Source organism: Hyperoodon ampullatus, assembly GCF_949752795.1.
Source record: "Hyperoodon ampullatus genome assembly, chromosome: 2".
NCBI classification, from domain to species: domain Eukaryota; kingdom Metazoa; phylum Chordata; class Mammalia; order Artiodactyla; family Ziphiidae; genus Hyperoodon; species Hyperoodon ampullatus.
Genome location: NC_136915.1, coordinates 160,452,398 through 160,465,206, shown reverse-complemented (window position 1 = coordinate 160,465,206; position 12,809 = coordinate 160,452,398).

Here is a 12,809-nt window from a genome sequence, read left to right as displayed (position 1 = left end):
TGGAGTTCCCTTCTTGAAAGTAGGTTAAATGCACAATGTGGTACTGTTTTATAGTTTGTAGATGGTTGTATAAAACAAAAAGTTAATGTGGTTATGTGTTTTTAAAAGAAAACAAGTGATTGGTTAAAAAAACTCTGTCCTTTTTTCATTATTACAAGCTTTCTCTGTTTTCCAACAGTTTGCTGACTCCTTTGTCACTGGCGAATGGTTTGTGTGGCTCTTTTTCTCTCTGGGTTTCTTGGATCCTGAACATGATTCCTCTTAGGACTAACTTGTATAAGGGTTTAGGGCAAACAGACTTCAAGGGTGAACATTTTTTTTAACTCTTACTAAATGGAAAAATAATCTTAAATGGCCTTTTTTCTTTACGTAATATATGAAGTATGACTCTAAAGCAATGGATTGATGCAACAGGTCTTTTTTTTTTTTTTAACTCACACAAAGAATCTCAAATACCAGATGAAATGACCTGTTCATTTGTATCTTGGTGATCCGGACACCTGTTATCACTGCATACCCAGACCCTGTACGGGAACATAGAATTTTCTGTGGAATTCCTGGATCAGTTATTACTCCTTATATCTCTAGGAAAAGTTATGAAATTAACTGACCCTAGGATGCGTATACTCAAAATGGAAAGAGAAAAGTATTTTATTGACTAAACCAAAAAGCCTTTTCATTTTATTTTAATATCACAAGTTCTAGTCTTACTATGTTTCTATCTAGGCTAACATGATAATGTGCAGTTACCAGGTTAAAGTCAAGATAAGCTATGAGGGACTTCCCTGGTGGTGCAGTGGTTAAGACTATGCCTGCCAATGCAGGGGACATGGGTTCGATCCCTGGTCCGGGAAGATCCCACATGCCACGGAGCAACTAAGCCTGTGCTCCACAACTACTGATCCTGCACTCTAGAGTCCACGAGCCACAACTACTGAGCCTGTGTGCTGCAACTACTGAAGCCCATGTACCTAGAGCCCTGCTCCGCAACAAAAGAAGCCACTGCAATGAGAAGCCCATGCACCGCAACTAAGAGTAGTCCCCGCTTGCTGCAACTAGAGAAACCCAGCGCGCAGCAACGAAGACCCAATGCAGACCAAAAAAAAAAATTTTTTTTAATAATTTTTTAAAAAAGATAAGCTGTGAATATATGTGAATCACTGGATACTCAACAGCCCTTTCTATAATCTGATGATAATAATACATGCTCAACATTTGTATACCTATAGGCATATAAATACACTATAGTATTTTTAAATTTTTTAAATTTTTTTTATTTTTTTGCGGTACGTGGGCCTCTCACTGCTGTGGCCTCTCCCATTGCGGAGCACAGGCTCTGGACGCACAGGCTCAGCGGCCATGGCTCATGGGCCCAGCCGCCCCACGGCATGTGGGATCTTCCCAGACCGGGGCACGAACCCGTGTCCCCTGCATCGGCAGGCAGACTCTCAACCACTGCGCCACCAGGGAAGCCCCACTATAGTATTTTACATTTTCCAAACGTATTCAGTAGCATCTTAGATATGTGGGTTAACAAATCATCTGAGTTTGTAAATGAAGAGACAAAGACCTAGAGCAGCTGGGTCTCTAATCCCAGATGATTCGAGGAGACTGCTCTCTTCTATCCATCTTAGACACATCCAGAATCCTTGGACTTTGTTTAGTGACCTATAGCTTTATATGGACAATTTTGATTAGATTTTTTTCTTAGTTTATGAGAATAATAATGATTAGTTTTACACTTTTTTGTTTCGTTTTTACTTAAATACATAAATTTTATTAAATATTCATGAAGTTATTTTTCAAAAACTGATTTAAGGAATTTCTATAATTTTACAGTTTCTGACTCACTTCTTTTTCTACTTTCCCACCTTTTCCCTAAGAAAATTAAGGAATTTTTGAATTCTTAAAAAATTAATTTAGTATGTGTTTACTGAGGTCCTATCATATACTAGGCATTACTTTGATACTTAATTTTAGTTAAAATTGGTTTAATAACTATTATAGTTTTATGGAGACAAGCAGGGAAAGATGATAAAATTACTTCTAAACTACTTATCTGAAACCACTGCCAAAAAAGCCAGACTGTCATGTTACTAGGTATCAGCACCCCAGGATAAGCTGAATTTTCTATCACCAAGTTAGAGATTCTTTTTTACCGCTTCCCAGGCAGACATCAAATCCTATTATTTTGGGGTTCTTTTTAACTCATCCTTTTAAAAATAAAAGTATTAGAACTGTCAAGGTTTGTTTCTTCAGAACTTTCTATTGCCAAAAAACTGTCATTATAATTCACCTTATAATTCACTTAGGAATGTCTTATCTGAACGGATGTAGTTCTTTTTTAACAACTGGGGGCAGCCTCCTACACAGGAAACAAATTTAAGTGATATCATTAAGTAACACATTAATATCAAAGTCTGGTGTTTACCTTTATAAAATGAAGTTTTTCTCCAAATATTATATTTTTTATAGACTGCATAGCTGAATGAGAATGAGGATGATAATAGCATTCTGCCTTGTTCCAACTAGGGCAGACCTGTGGCTTCTTTTCTGCATAAGTGAATAGAATAACCAAAATCAAATGATTTTTGGCAGTAGATTTACTATGCTACTCTTCTTAAGGAAATGTTTCTAGGGTAAGGAGGAAACCAAGCAACTCAAGAGAAACAGGCAAGAGAATCAAGGAAAAACATATTAATAATATTAACTCCCCAATACATTGCCACTTTACTAAATTTCAAAATTGCTATATTTGTGGTTTCTCAAACACTACCTTCTGACCAGATGAGCCAATAAAACTTAAAATTTTAGTCAGTCAGGGCTCCTGTAGCACTTCTATAAGGAAGTATCAAAGGTAGCTTAGAAACTTCAGTTTGCCAAAGGTTGTTCCTGTCAACTATTGAATTTAGACTTTTTTTTCTGCAGTTCCATAGATTCCTTAGAAAACTTTAAGCCTCTCCCTGGCAGCCTTCGTTAAAAGACTTGCTGGATAGGGTATGTACCCTGCTGCCAGCTATTGTCAGTGTTCATGAGGATATATGCTGATTTCCTTCTGTGGCCATTCCCCAACCTTGACTAGTCTGGGGCTCTAACAGTAATACAATTCAGGGGACAGGAGACATTCTTTTTCCAAATGTGCTCTGTTGTCACCGGGAAGTCACACAAAATCATATTTACTGAAATGTGTCAAGTACCTAGTAGATAGTAGAGGCTTAATAAATATTTGTTAAACTGAAAGGTAACTTCTAGTTACAGCAGACACTGCAGAAATACAAAGCATCATAAAAGACTACTACAAGCAACTCAGTGGACAACCTGGAAGAAATGGACAAATTCTTAGAAAGGTATAACCTTCCAAGACTGAACCAGGAAGAAATGGAAAACATGAACAGACCAATCACAAGTAATGAAATTGAAACTGTGATTAAAAATCTCCCAGCAAAAAGTCCAGGACCAGATGGCTTCACAGGCGAATTCTATCAAACATTTAGAGAAGAGCTAACAGCCATCCTTCTCAGAGGAAGCAGAGGAAGGAACACTCCCAAACTCATTCTATTAGGCCACCATCACTCTGACACCAAAACCAGACAAAGATACTACAAAAAAAGAAAATTACAGACCAATACCACTGATGAATATAGATGCAAAAATCCTCAACAAAATACTAGCAAACAGAATCCAACAACACGTTAAAAGGATCATACACCATGATCAAGTGGGATTTATCCCAGGGATGCAAGGATTCTTCAATATATGCAAGTCAATCAGTGTGATACGCCATATTAACAATTGAGGAAGAAAAACCATATGATCATCGCAATAGATGCAGAAAAAGCTTTTGACAAAATTCAACATCCATTTATGATAAAAACTCTCCAGAAAGTGGGCATAGAGGGAACCTACCTCAACATAATAAAGAGCATATATGACAAGCCCACAGCAAACATCATTCTCAATGGTGAAAAACTGAAAGCATTTCCTCTAAGATCAGGAACAAGACAAGGATGTCCACTCTCACCACTATTATTCAACATAGTTTTGGAAGTCCTAGCCATGGCAATCAGAGAAGAAAAAGAAATGAATACAAATTGGAAAAGAAGAAGTAAGACTGTCACTGTTTGCAGATGACATGATAATATACATAGATTATCCTAAAGATGCCACCAGAAAACTACTAGAGCTAATCAATGAATTTGGTAAAGTTGCAGGATACAAAATTAATGCACAGAAATCTCTTGCATTCCTATACACTAACAATGAAAGACCAGAAAGAGAAATTAAGGAAACAATCCCATTCACCATAGCAACAAAGAATAAAATACCTAGGAATAAACCTACCTAAGGAGGTTAAAGACCTGTACTCAGAAAACTGTAAGACAGTGATGAAAGAAATCAGAGGTTACACAAACAGATGGAGAGATATACCATGTTCTTGGATTGGAAGAATCAATATTGTGAAAATGAGTATTCTACCCAAAGCAATCTACAGATTCAATGCAATCCCTATCAAATCACCAATGGCATTTTTTTTTACAGAACTAGAACAAAAAATCTTAAAATTTGTATGGAGACACAAAAGACCCTGAATAGCCAAAGCAATCTTGAGGGTAAAAAAACAGAGCTGGAGGTATCAGGCTCCCTGACTTCAGACTGTACTACAAAGCTACAGTGATCAAGACAATGTGGTGCTGGCACAAAAACAAATATTTATCCATGGAACAGGATAGAAAGCCCAGAGATAAACTCACACACCTATAGTCAACTGATCTATAACAAAGGAGGCAAGTATATACAATGGAGAAAAGACAGTCTCTTCAATAAGTGATGCTGGGAAAACTGGGCAGCTACATGTAAAAGAATGACATTAGAACACTCCCTAACAGCATACACAAAAATAAACTCAAAATGGACTAAAGACCTAAATGCAAGACCAGACACTATAAAACTCTTAGAGAAAACATAGGAAGAACACTCTTTGACATAAATCATGGCAAAATCTTTTTTGACCCCCCTCCTAGTGTAATGGAAATAAAAACAAAAATAAACAAGTGGGACCTAATGAAACTTAAAAGCTTTTGCACAGCAAAGGAAATTGTAATCAAGACAAAAAGACAACCCTCAGAATGGGAGAAAATATTTGGCAACGAAGCAACTGAAAAGGATTTATCTCCAAAATATATAAACAGCTCATGCAGCTCAATATTAAAAAAACAAACAACCCAATCCAAAAATGGGCAGAAGACCTAAATAGACGTTTCTCCAAAGAAGACATACAGATGGCCAGGAGGCACATGAAAAGCTGCTCAACATCACTAATTATTAGAGAAATGCAAATCAAAACTACAATGAGGTATCACCTCACACCAGTTAGAATGGGCATCATCAGAAAATCTACAAACAAATGCTGGAGAGGGTGTGGAGAAAAGGGAACCCTCTTGCACTGTTGGTGGGAATGTAAATTGATACAGCCACTATGGAGAACAGTATGGAGATTCCTTAAAAAACTAAAAATAGAATTACCATATGACCCAGCAATCCCACTACTGGCCAAATACCCAGAGAAAACCATAATTCAAAAAGACACATGCACCCCAATGTTCATTGCAGCACTATTTACAGTAGCCAGGTGATGGAAGCACCCTAAATGCCCATCGACAGACAAATGGATAAAGAAATTGTGGTACATATATACAACGGAATATTACTCGGCCATAAAAAAGGAATGAAATTGGGTCATTTGTAGAGACACGGATGGATCTAGAGACTGTCATACAGAGTGAAGTAAGTCAGAAAGAGAAAAACAAATATCGTATATTAACGCATATATGTGGACTCTAGAAAAAATGGTACAGGTGAACCGGTTTGCAGGACCGAAATAGAGACACAGATATAGAGAACAAACGTATGGACACCAAGGGGGAAAGTGACAGGGGTGTGTGTGTGTGATGAATGGGGAGATTGGGATTGACATATATACACTGAAGTGTATAAAATTGATGACTAATAAGAACCTGCTGTATATAAAAAAATTAAATTTAAAAAAAGAAACACCAAAAACTGAAAGGTAACTTCTAGAGCCTATTAGTAGATAAGCTACTGAGTACGTTTAGGAGGTAACTGGCTTTTTTTTTAATCGACTGCTACAGAGGCTGTGCCTCTTAGGAATGCTTGCTTACTGGCAAACTGGTTAGTGTTCTCACTTTGCTCCTGTGCTGAGAAGTTGTGTGAAAACTTGATCCCGATGCTCCCTCACTGATAATTAGCAGATGCTTCTTCATCCTGTGAACTTTCTATTCCACCCCACAGAGAACAGACCAGGTCCCTCAAGGGCAGAGTAGTCACTGCTGACCCTCACTGCCCACCCCAGGCAAGGCCCATCACACATCAGTGTACATCGAGTAGTGTTATCACCATTTATAGAGGAGAAAGTGTTCAGTGACTGGCTGTGGACACTGCAGTAATTACTGAACCTGGGATTAGGTCTCTGATCTGACTGGCTCGATAGCCCATATTCTCTCTGTTTCTCAGAGGAAAAGAAAGAAGAAAAAAAAATTTCCTGCTTGGCAGGAGCTAGGAAGTGGCTTGTGAATTACTGCTTTCCAAAGCTATGCCTGATCAGATCACAACATAACCATTTTAAAGAAAATCAGAGAACACTCTCCTCCCTCCCACAAAACACACACATGCACACAACTATAGGTGCTTCAACAAGCTGGGTTCCCCTGATTGTTGCTGAGAATTTGTCCTCTGCCCCTCCAGGGACGACAACTCTTGGGACTGTTTTTTAACTAAATAGTAACAACAAATGAGCTCCCTAATCGACTGCTTTTCACAGGAGTCCTCTCCCTTGAGCCAGCCACCTTCCTTCCCTCCCTTCCCTTCCTTCCAATTTTTAAAAGTTTTATCCATGGTGAATTGGGATGGTATACTGGGGAAGGCATGAACTTGCAATGTATCAGGCATTGGAGATGTAGAGAGAGTAGCTATAGTGCAGTGAGATTGGATGGCTATTGCTAAGTGCCATTGATGTCTACAGAAGGATCATGAACAGCTGAGGACAAGTACCAGGAAACTGAAAGTCAGATGTGGAACCAGAGGGCCTCTTTGTTTGCATACAAAGAAGCTCTCATCTCCTACAGTAAGAGGGGAGAGGAAGGTCCAAGCCCAGGACTCAATAGAGTAGCAGACCTTCAAAGACAATTAAACACCCAACAAAGGCAGGTCTGTTATGCTAGGTCAGGACCCCTACTGGGAAAACCTGACACATCAGATGCAACGTCTGGTTATTTTGACTTCTCAAACCCCTGAGAACGGTCTGAGCCTATAGACATACCTCCCCATAATCCTCATTAGCCCTCCCCATCCCCATTCATGATTCCATAGGAGCTGGAGGAGATCCTGAGGGTGCTGGAAGAAAGGGACAAAATATAAGATTGAATAGAGAAGAATTTTTGACTTGGAAGTGATCCCCAAGATACAGAATTTAATTCCCTAGCAAGAATTCCAGGAGTCAGTACAAACTTGCTACTAGCATGGCTCCTAGAAACATGGAAAAAGTGATAGTCCATGTTGAGCAAAGTTAAAATTCCAGAGTTGCTACAGTGGACAGTGAAGGCAGTGGCTACAAGGCTCAGGGAAGTGGGCATGCTGGATACACAATGGCTGGAAGGCCAAGAGGACATACCATGGACAAAGGTCATAAAGAATGTACTAGTCAGAGCTACACCAGCCTCACTAAAAGTTCAAGGTGACTCTGTTATGAAGACACCATTACAGAGCTGTGTAGACTGATAGCAATAGGGATGATAGGACTCTGAAACAGCAGAGGCCAGGTGGCAGCACAAAACCATCCAAAGTCGGTCATGATTACTGTAATGACTGGCAAGATCAGACAGAGTGGCAGCCAAGAAGGTCAGAACCACGGAGAGTTATAAGAATGGTTACTAGAATAGTGTCCCTAGAGACGAAATAGATGGGCAGTTACCCAAATTGTACTACTCGGCTTACTAGCGGAAGAAATAAAAGATGGACGACCGGGAAGCTGAGGGCAGTTGCCCGATAAAAAGGCACATTGCTTGCCCAATTTCTGAACCTGAGCCAGTTTTCAAACCCAGAACTACTGACAGCAGTGGCTGGGTCCACAAGAGGAAAAACACTTCAATATCATGGCACATATACACAGCACTGATTCCCCTAGGTCTTCCCCACAGGCACCTATGGCTATTTACTCAGGTAACTGTGCACTAGGGAAAAGGGAATAATACCCAGACATTCTGAAGACTGTTGGACATAGGACCTGAGTTATCACTGATACACAAAGACCTGATTCATCATGGCCCCCACGTTAGCGTGGGTCCTATGGGCGGGGGCCAGATAATAACTGTAGTCCTGACCGATGTCCAGCTTACAGAGATCCGCAGCATCCCTGGGCCCACCCAGTGGTCCGTTACCCAGTCCTCAAATATATAATTGGGGTGACCTATTTAGCAACTGGGCCAACACCCACATTGCATGGTGGTTCTGCAGAATAAGAAGTATCATATGGGGAAAGGCCAAATGAAGTCTCAAATTAACCCTCTCCCCAGGCATAAATAAATAGATAAATGTAAAGTCATATTGTGGGAGACGGGAATGGAGATTATTGCCACATTCTATCCCTCTGCTTCTCCTCTCCATCCTTGTTTGTTTGACCAAGCTGGTCCCTGAAGAAACTGTATGAATTAGGAAGGGTCATTGTAGACCACCACAAGCTCAATCAAATATAACGACAGACACAGGCACAATGCCAGATGTGGTATCTTCATTAGATCAACTCAATACCACCTCAAGTATATGGTATATAGCTAGTGACTTGGTGAAGGCATTCTTTTCTCTTCCAATAAAAACAGAGGATCAAAAACAATTCACATTTCTGAGAAAATGACAGTATACATTAACAGCTTTGTTCCAAGGCCATATTAAGTCCAAAGAGATCCAGATCTGCTGGACATCCACAGTACATCACATTGATCCACTGCATTGATTACATTATATTGATTGGGTCAGATGAGCAAGAGGTGGCTAGCACACTGGAGACCTTTATAAGACGTGTGTTCCAGAGGGTTGGAGCTAAACCCTGAGAAGATTCAGGAGCCTGCCACTGTAACATTTTTAGGAGTCCAGTCATCAGGTCCAGTAACCAGGACCTCTTCTACAAAGTGAAAGACAAATTATTGCATCTTGTACCTCCTACCATAAAGAAGGAAACATTCCAGAACTCTTCAAGTTCTTGAGTCGGCATATTCTACACCCAGAGATACTGCTCTGACTCATGTACCAGGTGATGTGAAAGGCTGCGAACTTTGAATGATTCCCGGAGCAGCAAAGGGCTCTGAAGCCAGCCCAGGATGCCATGTGATCAGTCCTGCTGCTTGGGCCTTATGACCTGACAGACCCTATGGTGTTGTTGGAGATATCAGTGGTGGGGAAAGATACCATGTGGAGTTTGTGGCCAACTCCAATGCGAGCCCCCAGGCTCTGGAGTAAGACCATGCCTTCTGCAGTGAAGAATTATATGCCTTTGAAAAACAAGTTCTAACTTGCTAGTGGTCCCTGATAGAGAAAAAATGTCTAACCATGGGTCACCAACCAACCTTGTGGCTAGAACAGCCCATCAAATGCTGGGTCCTATCAGACCCATTGAGTCAGATTGGGTAAGTGGTAACTCCAGGACTGAGCATAAGGAGGGTCAGAGGACACAAGCAGGCTGCATGAACAGGTAACCCAGACTCTCCTGTCACCTACCATGATTGCCTGAGAGCTCCTCTCTCAGGGCACACCTATGGCTGTATGAGACACCCTGTAAGACCAAATGAAAGAGGAGAAAAAAGCCTGAGCTCGTTTCATGGATGGGTCAGATCCATATGTGGGTGCAAGCTGCAACTGGACAGTAGCTGCACTGCAGCCTCACACAGGGGTAGCCTTGAAAGACAGTGATGAAGGAAAATCCAATTGTCAGAGCTTTGAGCAGTGTACTGGTCATCCACTTGGTGTAGAAAGGAGAAGTGACCCAAGGTTAGACTATATCGTGGCAAATGGCCTGGCTAACTGATTAGGAAAAACAGGAAGATCAGGGATAAGGGGTCTGGTGTAAAGGTATGTGGATGGACTTACGGAAATGGGGGTGAAGTGGGAAAATCTTTGAATCACATGTTAACATCTTCAGAGAGCATCCACCATTGATGAAGAACTAAACGACCAAGCAGACAGATGACTGATCCCACTGACCTCAGCCAGCCTCTGTCATCAGCCGCTCCCGTGTTGGCATGATGGAAACATGAAAAAAGTGGCTGAGGGGGCAAAGATGGAGGCTATTCATGGGCCACAAATGTAGACTATCACTTACCAAAGGTAATTTGGCTTCTGCTGCCACCAAAGTCATCCTGCCTGCAACAGAGACCAAAATGGAGTCCCCATTATGGCACCATATTAGTTGCTCTTCCTCAAGAGACAAAACCAGCCAGCTGGTAACAAGTTGACTATATTAGGCCCTTTCCATCCTGGAAGGTCCAGAAGTTTGTTCTTTGCCCTCAGAGGAATAGATACATACTCAGGTTATGGGTTTGCCTTTTCCTGACCACAGAGGGTCTCACCCAGCACCACCATCTGAAGCCTTTCAGAGTACTTTATCCACTGGTATGGGATTCCATATAATACCACCTCAGACCAGAGGGCTAACTATAGCATGAGGGGTGTGAGAGTCAGCTCATGACCATGGAATTCACCACCTAGAAGCTGCCAGCCTGAAAGAGCTGTGGAATGGTATACTGAAAGCATAGCTAAAGTGCCAAGCAGAGGCAGTACTCTGTGAGTATGGGTGTCACCCTCCAGGATTCCATACATGCATTGAATCAAAACCCTGTATATGGTACTGGGCCCCCAAAGGGAAGGACACAGAGTCTGAGTACCAAGGTGTGGAAGCAGGAATAGCTCCACTTAGCATCAAGCTCATTAATCCACTTTCTGCTTTCTGTCCCCTGACTCTGAGCTCTGCAGGACTGGAAGTCCTGGTCCCACTGAATTATGAGCTAGGGCACTTTGGGCTTCCTCTGTCCAGGTACCAGCAGGCAAAAAGAGGAGTCATGGTTTGGTAGAGTAATTGATCCCGATCATCAAGAAGAGGAAGGGCTGCTATTATTAGCAGTGGGGACGGGAGGAGTATGTTTGGCACCCAGGTGTAGAAAACAGATGTTTCAAAGAACAGGTATATCATTTAGAGCCTACCCTTCAGGATTATCAGATTCTAGTCTTATTCCTCAACTCAAGCTGTTTTGCAACTCTTTGTTAAGTTGTAGGAAATGTAAATTCTGTCTTGTCCGGTAGTGATTTTAATGGACTTTCTTCCCACTGTAGAGAAAAACTTTGTCTCTACCTGCAATTCATCTCAACTTTCATTTATACCATAAATGTCTGTGCTTTTTGGCTTCCCTGAACTTTTATATATATACACATATCTCATTCATCTTTGTATCCGTTGAAGAGTCATGCTTTTGTCTTTTTTCTGGAAAGAAAATTATTTTTTAACACAGGTGGCCTGGGCACCCTTGATACTCCCAATTGTGACTGTAAATGGAGAGATACAGAAACCTCAGCCCAGGGACACAGTGACCAGGGCCCAGGCCCCTTGGGGGTAAGGTCTGGGTCATATCATCAGACTAGCCTCTGAAGCTGGGAGAGCTGATAACTGACGAGGAGAGGCATCTAGAGAGAAGGAGCATCAACTGTGGCCCAGAGACCCACTGCATCAGTGGGGGGCTGGCTTGTCCTACTAACCTCCCTCGGGAAGAAAAGCTCACCACAATCCTGGAAGAACTGCTACCTGGACATGTGTGGAAAAGTGAGCCGAATGACACAAAGGGTGGACTAAGGTGGACACAGAAGTTCCCTGCCCAGATCTCTGTCCAAGGAAGGACTTGCTTCACAGGTGTGGGGGCACAGGTACGGGGGCTGCTGTGAGCAGTGTCTCTGGTTGACAGCTCCTCCAGGGTCTGCCTCAGTGGCAGACAGCTACCTCACTACAAACCATGCCCTTTCTGGGGCAATCAACGTCCAGTGACTAGACGAATCCACTTGGAGGGACTGTTCTTTATGCCGGGCATATAAATGCTCAGCCATCTTGTCCCAACACATGACAACTCTGAGGGGCAATATTCACCCCAGGGCCTCATGCTGGATTGGCCAAGGGTTTGTCAGCCCCTCTCTGTGGTTCAATTTCTTCCTCCACCCATCCTGCTTCTCCCTTTAATTTCACAGGTGTAGCTCTCTAACAAATATTGTATACCCCATGCTTCCTCTCAGCACCTTCTACAGGAGAACCTACCCTGGGGCACTAGTCCCCTTGCTTCTAATCCATCTTCCCTCTGCAATCCGGAACTTTGTTTTGTTTTTGTAAACACACATCCAACCATGTCATTTCACCAGTGACTCAAAATCATCAGTGACTTCTCAGACCATGGTATTTGTTCCCTTAGACATGCCAGGAGATATGAGAAGCCAAAAATTCTACTCTTCTGAAATTTTAAATGCTACCTACAATCTGTTCTATATATTGTAGGACACGAGGCTCTTAAGAATCCAACCTCCTTCTGCTAGTCCACCTTCATTTCTACCCATCCTTGGAATGGAAGCTTCAGGAAGGCCTGTCTCCCTGCCTCCATGCGTGAGGCTGATTCTCCAGAGAATTTCTCCTCCTGCCCTTCACCTGCCCAGGAAAAGCCAGCAAGCACTTTTGCTTTCCTTCAGAAAAACTAACATGCTCCTGTTCTTAC